The sequence below is a fragment of the Protopterus annectens genome, chromosome 10.part0 (assembly GCF_019279795.1).
Source record: "Protopterus annectens isolate FY-2018-M chromosome 10.part0, PAN1.0, whole genome shotgun sequence".
Classification (NCBI taxonomy): domain Eukaryota; kingdom Metazoa; phylum Chordata; order Ceratodontiformes; family Protopteridae; genus Protopterus; species Protopterus annectens.
This window is the reverse complement of record NC_056744.1, coordinates 37271700-37286496: the sequence shown is the minus strand read 5'-3', so window position 1 is coordinate 37286496 and position 14797 is coordinate 37271700. Positions and strand designations below refer to the sequence as shown.

General features: G+C 40.5%; 1 protein-coding gene across 1 annotated transcript in view; it reads right to left on the bottom strand.

The window, feature by feature from the left end:
* The window catches only part of LRRC59 (leucine rich repeat containing 59), a 455953-nt gene that overhangs the window by 1829 nt on the left and 439327 nt on the right, over positions 1-14797 (bottom strand). The gene's annotated exons all lie outside the window — the stretch shown is intronic.

Genomic DNA, 14797 nt, shown 5'->3' with positions numbered 1-14797 from the left:
TGCACTTGGTCCAGACAAGCAGGTGATGGTAGCCCTCTGCACAGTGCATGTGTGTAAGCATGCACACATTGGGGGCCACAGCTGGGACATCATGTCTGCCAGCATAGGGCAGGGATACGGCCATAGCAGAAAAGCCCTAATGGCTGCCAGAATGACAGCTCTGCAATTAGCTCTTGGCTAAGGAATGGCCAGGAAAGTTTGAAAAATCTATGAGTGGCCACTACAAACGGCTATTAAATGTATTTACCTATTTCCTACATGGTTAAGTAGGATGGCAGAAGGACCCTTTTCACTAAATAAATGCAAAAGTTATTACATAAATATTTTGTACAAACTTCAAAATTCACAGTGATTTGTGATTTACATTATATTCATCTACACAAATTCCAATGAAAAAAGTATCAAGGCCAACAGAATAAATGTGGAAACAGAGACTGAGGAATGTTCAAAGGATGAAACAGTACTGATATGAAAAGGTAAGGAGAAGATGGCATTAAATATATCAACTTAGTATTAATCAACATACAACAGGTACTGTGAGGGTTAACCGAATGGAACAATAATACACTGAGGGCTATTTAAGGAAGCACTGCAAGTTTAGTAAAGGTGTTCAGTGGGCTTAAACTGAAATTCTGCATTATTTCAGTGTTTGTCATATCATGACAGAGACCATTTCAGACAAGATGGCGTAACTGAGTGATGGCTCTGTTACCAATATACAGGCTGATAGGAGATATGGTCACAACTCACCCACTGTTCTGGGACCCAAGAGAGAGTGGAAATGACTGGAAGAAAAAACTGTTGCAAAGTAGTCCAAAAATATGAAAGGCTAAAAGAAAACTGACTGGATAATTACCGCCATAAATAACTGCTTCATGTTATGACTTAATCCAAGAGAAAGCAACAGTCTAGTTTCAACAGATTCCACTGAGAGGTAACTTTTTGGACAACTCACAAGTACATGGCTGCGTCAAGCTGTCACAGAAGAGTCACGCAGACCCCTTGACTGAGTAGATGTACTGTCCCAAATAGCATCACACAAGTTTTACAATTTAATGACCTTTATTTTTTCTATGTAAATTTTGAGTCTCCACCCAAAATAACTAAAAATCTATTTTTTTAATGCTTGCCTCAATGATTATAAGGCACTACTTGCACCTGCCTTCTCACATCTCGCACTTGAATTATGTCAGCAAGACAGGATGGTATACCAAATAAATTCTACCCTGGCTTTCATGACTAAATACTATTTCATGCTCTTCCTGGCTTTAGCTATTGAAAGAGAGGGGGGTAAAAAGGATACAGAAACAGCACAAAGAAAACTACTAAGGTGCAGTAAAGACAACTATTACCATAGGTGTTGTCAGTTTTTACTGTAAACAATACATGAATGTTATGTACTTGCTATAACATTTGCTCTTCAGAATCTGTGTTAGTCCACTATGAATTCTAGGACCGGTCATCTGCTGGCCTTTTCCAAAGATGCAGCTCCTCCCCTAAACTCCACACTGTACTACATGTCATCCTCTTCTCTGCAGTTTGAGTTTGCCCAATGATTAAAACCAAAACCGATGTCTTAGTACTCAAAGACTTCAGGTACAGTCAACTAAGCCAATGAGAAGAGGTACACTAATCAATAAGAGAAAGGAGGGAGGGTATGTTGAAGCAGACAGACATGGATCATGACTATCTAACATTAGGATAAGTACATTATAAGACATATCTTACATAATCCAGCCCAGTCCACTTCAAACACTAGGACACAAATACCCAACTGAATGTCTTGGGTGGAACCATGAAAGAATACCTTGGAGTGATGGTCTTAAGGAAGCCTGAACCACAAGACTGCATCCAGTTTACAGTGTCTTGCGAAAGTGCTCTACATCACTGCAGCACAAATGCCACTCAGAATTTCTGCAAAAAGACTGGAGATGAAACCATATATTTAGCAGAACAAGCTCTTGGTTTAGTTGACACTGGCTTACTGCAAAAAACATAATATTATATGCAGTCCAGCAGGCTCCTGTATAAGGTAACTTAGGCACTTCTTTGGTCCAATCTGCTTGTAACAAAAAAAGATTTAAAAATAAATAAATAAAAATAGTAATTTCTATGATCTTTAGTTCTGTGCATGTAAAATCGCAGCTATGAATGATTAGATAAAGCAAAGTACAGTCCCTATTATGTATTTGCCATAAACGTAGATGTTAGAGTAGCTTCACTGTTACAGGAATAACTCTTGGGATTTCCTGCCTTGCAGAAGCCTAAGGCTGCCAAATATACCAGCTATCACCTCACCCCACAGCCTTGTGGATGCCCTGCCCTTCCAATGTCAGTTGTGTAAATGGTTGCTGGCTGCATCAGGGAGTAATTGTCCTGCAGCTATTTGCTCAGTGTGTTTTTTATAATCTTTGTAATATATTTTTACCATCTCAAAAGTACTTACTCCTCTCTGTACTCTTCTTTAATAGACCTAACACCACTCTTAAGTTTTCAACTGCGGTACCACCTTTAACAGTCTTGTAAGAAAAGCACAGTCCGGGTCTGAACTGTCTGCAAACAGCTACAGTTAACTTGAGTATGTGTCTACCTGTTTGAGCCAATATTCATTTTCTCCTGGAGAGCACTCTGCTGTGGTTGTAAGCAGCCCGCACACACACACACACACACACACACACACACACACACACACACACACACACACACACACATTCCAATTTCTCTTATTCCCTTCTGTTAGCAAATAGTATCCATAACTGATCAATACTGTGTGTTTGTAAATTTAAACTATGACCACAGTAGCCTACTGATACAAGGTTATCCTGTTTTTCCACCTGAGAAATTAAGAGTCAGAAATGACTTACAGTTTCAGAGCATTCCTTGGTCAATTGTGATTGTTTCTTAACACACACTTGTCTTTGCTTTGTGATTGTTTTCCAGCCCCTCATACCAGCAACTAACAGGGTCTGTACCCGCTTCGCTCCCCACCCTGCCCCCTATTCCCTCCCACCCCCAGTGGTCCCACCTTTATTGCACTCAAACCCCTCCCATCTTTCTAATAGCCATCCACAGCACTAACCCAACACTACCTCCTCCATCTTCCCACTACTATCACACCTCCTCAACTAACATGTACAAGCATACCTTTCCTATGCTCACTGCATGCACTCTCCTTTCATATCTTACATCCTACCAAAGCTCCATCATTCCCCCACTCAACCACTACCACTGTACTACTACTCACACCACCACTCATGTCTCACCCACACTCAGCTCCCCTCCCACCAGCTCAAGAACCATCCCTATGCACCCCCCACATATTCTACCAACTATATTACTCGATCATAAAGCATCCCTACAACTTAACATAGTAACCCTCCCACCATACCTATTACCCACAGAGCACAATCATAAAGTTTCCCTTATAATCAAACACATTCAAAAACTGAGAAAACTAATAATCTCATGCTTATCAAAACTAGCCCTAAGTGGAGACATCCACCCCAACCCTGGCCCTACCATCTCCAACCCCAATCTTCATAATCAGACTAGAAACCACAACTTCTCCCATATTACAGCCAATAGAAAGCCAAGTGACTTCCTTCTACTATGCCTAAATATTAGAAGTATATCCAACAAAGTCCATGAACTCCATGCCACCATAGACTTGTACTCCCCAGATATAGTCATCCTGACAGAAACCTGGCTAAAACCTCTCATTACCAGTGAGCAAATACTCCCTACAGGTTACTGCATACTAAGAGTAGACCGGCTAAACAAAAAAGGAGGTGGTGTAGCTATAATATTTAAACAGCATCTAAACATCCAGATCTTAAAATCATCAGCTCCACAAATAGGCAATGAAGAAATAATATATACCAACCTCAAAATTAACCAAAACAAAACCATCAACATAATTGGATGCCAGTTCCCACCTGGCCAAAACATCCCTCCCCTAGAAAACCTCCTCAGCTGGTCTACCCACCATCTCTCCCAAGAAACTATAATCTTAGGTGATTTCAATATTGACTGGCAATCCTGTTCTGGCAACAATCCAACCCATCATGTACACCTTCATGGCTTCACTCAACTAGTCCAGTCACCAACCAGGATAAATAAAAACTCCACCAAGCACACTACCCTGGATTGGATACTAGTCAGCAAGAGCCCCCAGTCATATTTAACAGGCTGCTTATCAAATAGCCTCAGTGATCACTCCCCAACATTCCTACTCAAAAAATATCTATACCAAGCGAAACCTGTCATCTACCATCAAATACGTAAAAAACTAAACTTTAACCCACTAACATTCATCTCATCCCTCAAAGAATGTAACTGGCATCCTCTAAAGTACCTCAGTCTAGATGATGCAGTTGAATTTTTTAATACTACCTTCCTGAACATCCTTAATTACCATGCCCCCATAAGATTCTCTAGAACCAAAGCACAACCCTCCCCATGGCCACAGAAAACCACTAAGTCAGAAATGAAAAACAGGGATAAAGCCTGGGAGCACTGGCGCAAAACAAAAACCCCCTTAGCTAGACAGAAATTCCTAGAACTACGCAACAGAGTGAAAAAGCTGATAAAACAGGACAAATCCCAATACTACCAGTCTGCCCTAGACTCCTCATAACACAGCCCCAAACAATTCTGGTCCTCCATAAACTCCATCCTCCACCCAGGTAAAGTCAGTACCCCCCCCCCCCTCCTAACATCCCTCACTCCTCAGAAAATATTGCTTCCTCATTCAACACACACTTCACACAAACCATACTATCACTAGCTAAACAACGCAACCCCCCTCCCCTGGAACCCACACCTTCAACTAGTAATCTCCCCACTGCCTTCTCTTTTTCTCCTGTACCTACCTCCAACATAAAAAAAACTCTTAACTAAACTTAAACCCACCAAATTAGCAGCAGACAGCCTCCCAAGTGAATACCTACAAATCGTAGCCGATGCTCTTGCCTACCCAGTATTCATCTTGATTAACCGATCTCTGTCAGAAAGTTACGTTCCGACACTGTGGAAAGTATCACACATAATTCCCCTCCACAAAGGCGGACCCTCCACAGATCTAACCAATTACCGCCCCATAGCTATTTTCTCTCCACTCTCCAAAATACTAGAGAGATGCATACACTCTCAGGTCTCACACTACCTCCTTACTAACAACCTCCTTTCCAGTACTCAGCATGGTTTCCGACCAAACCATAGCACCACCACTGCCTTACTCTCCTTTACTAACACTGTCCTTCAGCATAAAAACAATGGCTACTTCTCCTCTGCTACTTTCCTAGACCAATCTAAAGCATTTGACATGGTCCCACACAAACAACTTATCTCTGTCCTCAATAACCTATCCTTCTCACAATCGGTCACTAACTGGTTTCAGAGTTACCTGTCTGACCGCCAACAATCCGTTGTATGGCAGAATGACATATCTCCCCAACTACCTGTCTCCATAGGGGTTCCCCAAGGATCCATCCTTGGACCCTTACTCTTCTCTGTTTACACCAATAATCTAGCCTCTGCCACCAAACATGGCACACTCATACAATACGCAGATGACTCGACCATCATCTGCTCAGCCCAGTCCCTACCAAAACTGCAAAAAGTCACACAGGAAGCCTTTTCCTCTGTTGAAACATGGTTATCCGATGCCCGATTAATACTCAACCCAAACAAAACTAAACTACTCATCTTCCAGCCCACCAAACATACTCAAAACAAACTCTCACTTTAACATCATGGCAAAAGACAACACCACTATATACCCAACTGAACACACCAAATTGCTAGGAGTGAAAATAGACGAACTAAAATTTGACATTCACATATCCATGACTATAAAAAAAGTCCACAAAAAACTAGGAGCGTTATACAGAAATAAGCAATTTCTCACCAAAGCAGCAAAGATTTCAATAGCAAATTCCCACCTCATCTCCACCCTACTTTATGCCTCTCCAATATATACCAACCTAAGGCAATGTGATCTAAACAAGCTAGAGACCTGCTACAACAAAATCGCCAAATTCACCACAGGGGCATCCTACAGTAGTCACCACTGTCTCTCACTTGCTGAAGTGGGCTGGCTTGAACTCCCTCACCTCCTTCAGTGGTATCAACTCTCACTCACCCAAAAACTAGTAAACCATCCACTAAATGTCCCATCCCTCCAGAATCTACTCCAACCCTATCGCACCACCAGACCACTAAGGTCCAGCAGCAAAAATCACTTGCAGATCACTAAGGCCAATAACTCTGCTGGTGAAGCACTATTCTCTTGCGCCATAGCCAAATTATGGAACTCACTCCCACCCACAATTACCTCCATACCATCATGCACCCACTTTAAAATTTTATTAAAAGCGCAACTAAAAACATGCTGGCTATGTCCTTGCAACTCCCACTCTAATATCATCCACCCCATCCAACCACTACCTTTCTTTCCACTCCACTAACTACCTTGATTATAGCAAACTCAGATGCTCATAAGCCAGTACTTATTATACAGCACTACCCCAGGAGACCATTGTACTTGGTGACGTTAACATAGACTGGTCCACTTGTAGTTCTCTAAACCCTACCAACCACATAAACCTCTTTGGATTCTCCCAATTAATAACAACTCCTACAAGAATCCATAAACCTAGTAACAAGGAAAGTACTCTGGACTGGATTCTTATAAATAGATACCCTGAATCTTATACTCCAGGAACCCTTCCAGACGATATCAGTGACCACATACTTACCTATGTTATTAGACAAAAAGTTCATATTGCAACTACTCACAATCTCAAAACCTACCGCTTAAAAAGATTCTTTAATCCAGACAGCTTCATAACCGAATTGCAAGCATGTGACTGGTCACCACTAACCTATCTAGAACTAGACGAAGCTGTCACCTATTTTAATACAAACTTTCTTCAAATCCTAGACTCCCATGCACCTTACCGCTCCACTAGAATAAAAACCAAATCTGCCCCTTGGCTCACAAAACAAACTAGGCAAAAGATGCTCCTTAGAAATAAAATCTGGGCCAAATGGAGATCTACCAAATGCACAACAACCCACCTCCAATTTAAACAACTAAGAAATACCACCAAAAGGATATTCTTAGAGACAAAAGGATTTCTTTCTACACCTTCAACAAACCAATCAACAAACCCCACAAAAATTCTGGTCTGGGATAAACAAACTTCTTCAGCCAGGTCACACTACTACTCCTGACCCTACCGGTTTCAACAATAGCAACTCCAACCTAATCCCCAATGCCTTTAATAACTATTTCACAGATGCCATTCAAACCCTAGCCAATTCTTTACCATCTCCCACTGCTACCCAACCTAATAACTGCAATGCTTCTTTACCCACCTTTCAAATACAACCTGCATCTACTTCTCTCATCTGTAAGCTTCTTCAAAAATTGAAACCTTGTACCCCTTCTGCTGCCCATCTCCCATCTGAATACCTACAAATTGCCGCAAAAGCCATAGATTATCCATCTCAATCCTTATTAACAGAACTATCTCTGAGGGCAAAATCCCTGCTTTATGGAAAATATCCCATATCATCCCTCTGCATAAAGGAGGACCATCTACTGAGCTCTCTAACTTTCGCCCTATTGCTCTACTCTCCCCATTAGCTAAGATAATGGAAAAATGTATTCACAAACAACTGCTTAACCACTTACTACAAAATAACCTACTGGCAAACTGCCAACATGGCTTCAGGCCATTCCATAGCACATCTACTGCTCTTTTATCCTTTACTGACACTATATATAAAAATCGTAACAATAACTCATTCTCCTCTGCTCTATTCATTGACCTGTCAAAAGCCTTTGACATGGTTAATCATAATCTACTATTAAACAAACTAAAGGCTCACTCCCTCGATGCTCAAGCCATACACTGGTTTAGGTCTTATCTGGAAAATAGACAGCAAGCAGTACTTTGGCATAACAATCTGTCTTCACTACTTCCAGTAAATATTGGAGTACCCCAGGGCTCTATCCTAGGTCCCCTACTCTTCTCCTTATTTATTAATAACTTACACATGAACGCATTCCCAAGCCACCTGCATTCAATATGCTGATGACTCCACTTTAATCTGCACAGCCAAGAATATATCCTCTCTCCACTCCCTTACCCAAACTGTTTTTCAGAACGTGGAAAACTGGTTTATGCAACACTGCCTCCTCCTTAATCCCAAAAAAACAAAACTACTTCTTTTTACTCCTACTCATAAATCACCCATTCCTTTCTTCTCTATAACCTCTAACAATGGTACCAACATCAACCCAGAGACTACAACCCGCCTACTAGGTGTAACTATTGATAATCATCTCAACTACGATGAACACATAAACTCTACTATAAAGTCTGTTTACAGAAAACTTGGCACCTTCTATAGAATAAAACCCTTCCTTACCCCTCCTGCAAGGAAAGCAATTGCCCAAACCCACCTTATCTCTACCCTCTTCTATGCCTCTGTTATATATACCAACCTATCCAATAATAACCTTTCCAAACTCTCCACCTGTTATAACAGTATAGCTAGATTCATCACATGTTCCCCCTTTAAAACTCACCACTGCCTTAACCTCAAACAACTTGGATGGCTAGAACTGAAAAACCAGATACTCTTTCAACAATTACTTATCATACACAAGACCCTGTATCACCCTAACAACACCCCTATCCTCACTCATCTAATTACACCTTACACTAATCTAGCTACACTACGCTCTGCTAACAAGCTTCTAGTTTCCTCTAATAAAGCCAACAACAAAGCCGGAGATTCACTTTTCTCAAACACTGCAGGAAAATTCTGGAATCAGCTTCCTGCTGAATTATCTACACTTGCTTCTTCTTCTCTTTTTAAAAAACATCTTAAAGAACATCTGACAGCCCATTGGCTTTGTCCATGTACTAACCCTGACTGACTTCTTTTTCCCCTTCTATTCTTAACCTATCCCTTCTCCTTTTACCTGTACTTCCATATCCTACTACTACTCTTCCTCTTTAATTACACAATGCCACATATATTCTCTTTCCTATAACTATTACTTGCTCATACCATTTAGTGTGATTTTTAGAATTGTTTTTAGTTTAGTTTTTTTATAGAATTGTTTATTTAATTTCCACTAATACTGTTACTTCGCAAATGTATTATTATAACTGTTCACTTGACCATTGCTACCTCTGTATTTATTCTTAATAGTTCTATGTATTGTTAACTGTCTCAATATTCAAGTATGGAGCTTTTCTCCCCGGGCCTCTACTGAAAATGGACATATATCCAGCTAGACTAGCCCGGTCAACAAATGTAAAATAAATAAATAAAATAAAATAAATGTACTATGTTCTTCATCTGGAAATATGTTGTAAGTAACTGCTATGTAAATTGTTATTCACTATGTAATCCAATGTATATACTGTCTGTTTATTTTAACTGTGGAGCTTTTCTCCCCGGGCCGCCGCTGAAAATGGACCTACGTCCAGTCGGACACTCCCAGTCAACAAATTTAAATAAATAATACATAAATAAAGGAATCTACCTTGGGTGGCAGAAGGATAAGGGAAAAAAGGCTACCCACCCCAAAACCAGTGAGAAAATGGCATCCATTTACTGGAGCTATGCCTTCTAGCCTCTTAAAATAAGCAAGATGTTTGGAGAGAATAACTATTAAATCATACACCCAGCAAGCTTCAATGTGTTCAGGTTAGAGGTGTATGGTAGACACCATGTCCTGGCAGCACCAATAGTTACCCTTTGGTCATGTTAAGGATTAGTGAGTACTAGTGCTACCTGGGCCAAAAGGATGGTATTAGGATTACCTTTGGCCTGTCCTCCCTAATTTTTTGAAGTACCCTAGGGATGACAGGTAGGAAAGGGATGGCATAAATAAACAAAGCTGTCCATGAGAAGGAGAATGAATATTGTCCTCTTTGCTCCCTTCTTTGGAGCCCTTGTACAAAAGTTTCTCAGCTTCTTTTTCTCACACAAACAAAAAGGTCCACTTCTGGCACAACACACTTGTGAATCACTTCTAGGAACACTTTTCTTTTTAACATCCACTCATTTGGGCTCATACATGTTCGGCTCATTTGTCTACAACGTTTTCCCCACTCTGGATGGTACTGAACTAGGAGAATAAAAGCCCATCTCTTGTCAGTCCTCAGATTTGCATGGCTAGCCGGGTTTATATCACATAATCGAACTTCCAAAATATTGAACGCATAAGCTCGAACTTGGAAGTTCGAAATGTGATAACATCGAACGCTCAGAACAGCGATTTTTTTCCCAGGGAAAATATTCGCTGTTCCGAGAAACACACACACAACACAAGCACACCAGAAATTAAATAAGACACACACACACACACACACACACACACACACACACACTTTATAAAACCCTACTTCTAAACCTACACTAAACCATACATACAGTACTACCTATCCACTTACCTTAACCCGCTCTGTAACCCTAAGGTGCATAACTATCGCACCACAGTGGAGGAAATAGAGAGGCCATGGAACAGCCCACCTAAATCTTGCCCTAGACAAGATTTCGATGTTCCGCGGCTTCACTATTTTCCACTTTTGATGTAGTGGTTTTGATACTGTAGTATTCGAAGTTCTGAGACTTCGATGTTACAATATAAACCCGTCTAGCCTGCACAAGAGGTATAAATGTGGTGCCTCCTTGAATATGTAGCATATCTCTGCGTTTTGTCCTTATGAGTATGACACCTGGGCTCCAGAATGTTCTGAATACTGACAGCGCTCTCAATACAGCCAATACTTTTTTCTCACTGATGTTTCCCTAATCCTTGCCCCTCTCCCATCCAGAGTGGGACCCCCTGTTGGAAGAAAGCACAGTTGTATAAATCCTACTTACTTGTAATTGTAGATGTTCAAATTTCACACTGCCTCAGTGGCATACAGGTTCTCTGCCTGCACAGGCAGCCCACACTGACTGGTTTTCTGCCTGCACAGGTAGCCCACACTGGCAGCTTTCCAGAACTCAATCCTCATCTCTGAATCTCTGCGATAGGGGATTGGCTAAGCTCTTCCCGATAAGAAAGCCTAAACCCTGTCACAAAAAGTCAGTTATTCAGGCTTGTAGTGCTAAGTAAGAACAAAAATGGGCCAGAAGCAAAAACTACCAGAAACCAACCAATTCACAGTAACAAAACACCAATACAAATAACTAAAGGAAAACACAGCAACGTTGGATACAATTAAACTAAATAAGAGGGATGGTGGGTGGATGTTGCCACTCAGGCAGTGTGGAATTCGAACATCTACTGTTAACAGGCAAATAGGACTTAAAACTTTACTATGTTCATTATTCACACTGCCTCAGTGGCATATGGGTAGATTCCCAAAGATTACCCTACCTAGGAGGAGGAAAGATAAGGATTCAAGAGTTCCTAGACAACGATACTCAAAGCCTGGTCAGGAACTTGAGAAAGAATCTAGTTTGTGGAGCTTTGTAAAGGCAAGAATGAAGACTAAGTTTTTGCTTCTAGAATGCTTCTCGAGTTCATTCCTTTCCAATATGCCACTACAGAGGATACGGCTCTGATGGATTGTGCCTTGACCTTGCCTGGAATTTATTTTAAAATAGTGTGGGGGGGGGGGGGGGGGTAACAAAAAAAAAATGACAGAGGACAACCAGCAAGTGACTGGTTGCTTAGAGAGAGGGTGAGCCTTCTTGGTTCCAGAACAGGAAATAAACATGTTAAGCATTCCTGAAGCTGCGGGTGTACATCCAAGGTATGCAGAATCTTCTCTCCCTTGTTTTTAGATTACAGAAAGAAAACTGAGACTGAAGCATGATTCAGGGTAAATTCAGAAACAACTTTTGGAATGAAAGAAAATAGTGTGTGGAACAATCCTGTCCGTACGGAAAATCAGATAAGATTGGCCTACCATGAGAGAATGCACCTCACAGACTCGTCTTGCAGATTATCAGAGTAATAATTAAAAACAATTTTCCAAGTGGTGAACCACAAATCAGTTTGAAAGGCAGTTTGAAAAGGGGACACAGTAATTTTTTCAAGAACAAAGTTGAGATCCCAAGGAAGAGGAATTTATTTTCCAGGGAGTCTCAGGTGCAACACTCCTTTCATAAACTATTTTATTAACAGCTTACATTTATATAAAGAAAACAAACAATATTAACATGTTCCCAGTTACAAACATTAAACCTCACATGTACCCTTTTTGTATAACTATCATCAATCTAACATTACATAAGTTGCTCAATTCCTGCCTTACCTTAAACCACACTGTAGAATAGTGTGTGTATGTTGTACATTTAAGAAGCGTTTCAAGGTCGGCACGTGCATATAAATAGCCAGCATGTGCTAGCTTCAGTGCCATTTTGTGAGTGTAGCCAGAGAGTGAACATGTTTATTTCATCATGGTTTGGTGTTTCATACATTTTAACACCACTCTGGGACTATTTATAGGTTTTTAAACATTTTTATATGCAATTTCGGAGTCTGACCACATGGGGTCTGGCATCTTAAAGTAATTCTATCCCCACAATGCAGTGCTTGTCTGCAAAAAAAAATTAGATCACTCAGGCTTCTTTCTTCCTAAAGCTCCTGTCACTGCATTGATTTTACATGCATACACTGCCGTCTTTCAGTCAGTTTTAAGTAACATTTCATGCCGTTCAATGACTACATAAAGCACACACAGTGCAAATGCCACAGAGCAGTCTTTCAAAGTGCTTTTTACTGCTGCTTCTTTTTAGAATGGCTAAACTGCAGTATTTTGTGAAGCCTGAATTGTACTAGTTTGACTCATCTCCCATCCCCCTTCACACCTGACTTCCCTAGCTGTCAAAGTGCTAAGGGTCATTTAAGCTACTCACAGCGGGAGACTTGACTCATGTACTGTTTTTCCTTGTTCTAGCCTTTACTTTCTGTATGGGTAGGGGAAGGACCAGGCAGCTGTGATATCACAGCATGGGTGGGTTTTAGGACAGTAGTGGTGTCAGTTTGGGGAGGGGAATGTCCAGAAAACTACCTGTATTCAGTGGCCTTGATGACATCAGTGAATTCGGAATTACCTCAAAAATTGCAAAACGAGCATGTTTAAGGCAAAACAGACATGTTTAGAGTAAAACGAGCCCAAGAAAAGTATAATGGGTATGGTAAAAGATTAAACGAGCAAAATTAATATAATAAAGGGCAAAAAGGGCACATTAAGCATAAATAAAGCAAGACAACTGCACATTTTTTGGCAAAGTAATATTTTGGCATAACTACTACTTCACATTGTATTCAGGGCATAACTAGAGTTATCTGAAATATCTCAAAGTGTGTAAAAGAGCTTGCACTGTGTGCTTATTACTGTGCATTTATTCTGAAGAGTGTGTGCAAAGTGCAACTATTTCATGAAGCACAGTCAAAATACAGCCATTTCGAAAAGTTTCTTGTGCTGGGTGTGTCTGTTCACAAAGTGTCACCATTACAGAGTATTTCTTGCACTGTAAAGATTATTTAGTAAAGTAAAGCCATTTTGGAGAAGTTTCAGTGTGCTGTGTAATGTTTATTTGCAAAGTGCAGTTACTTTGAACTGTTTCTTACTTGAGCTTTTTCTACCCAATTTATTCACATAGTGCAGTTATTTTGAAATGTTTCTTAGGCAGACAGGAGGTGATTTCTTAAAGTACAGTAACTTCAAGAGTATTACATTGCCTGAGAGACTTGTTTTGGAAAGTTCAGTTATTCAGAGGCTTGTTGTGCTACTGGGCATAGTTACAAATACTGGAATAAATTTCTGGCATATGTATATGTGTGTAAGTTCGTGCATACATGCAAAAGCCTTCATTGGTATGTGTTAATATGGCAGACGGATTTCGAAAACCCTCACCATTGGTGTTTGATCAGAATATTGCGGAGAATTGGAGAATATTTGAGCAAGAGTATGCTATTTTTATACAAGAAGCTTATTCTGATAAAGATACATGCACCAGGGCATTCATTTTGCTAAACCTAGTTGGGTCGGAGGCCATTGAAAGACAGCGTCCATGTGGTATGCACCAGCAGTATACGAGGGAGAAGGTGAAAAACCATCATATTGTTGCACAGCCTGAATCAAGGGAAGACTGAGTGTTTGAAGTGCAATTTCAGGGAAATGTGTAACCCCCAGACAAATATTACATTAGAGAGGCATTTGTTTTACACAACAGATCAAAAACCTGAGGAAACTTTTGCAGCTTATATAACTGACTTGAGAAACAAAGCTAAACTGTGTTGGTTTGATGACTTAAAAGATGAGTTGATAAAGGACAGGCTTGTGTGTGGTATTAATAGTGCTGCAGTGAGAAAGATTTTGCTTTGTGACAGTGATTTAACACTGAGCAAAGCTACTGAGATTTGTCAAATCCATGAAGTTACAGAAAGGCACAGAAGTATGCTTACAGGTGATAAGAGCATGGTTTCATCAGGCTCCACAGCAAATGTAGACAGCAGGTTTTCCTAGGAACCCCGAAGTGTTCCGGCAAGTTCTAAGAAAAGGACATGCTCAGTGCAGTACAAGGATGAGTCAGCAAAACCTAAATCCAGCTTTATTGTTAACTGCCACAACTGTGGTGCTAATCATGAGTCTAAGAGAGAGAAATGCTTGGCATTTGATCAGCAATGCCACAAGTGAAAAAACTGGAACCATTTTCAAAAGTTTTGCAAATCAAGCAAACCTCACAGTTATAAAGAAGGGTCACTCAAAGAAGCAAATCAATCATAAAGAGAGCTGCAATTCTA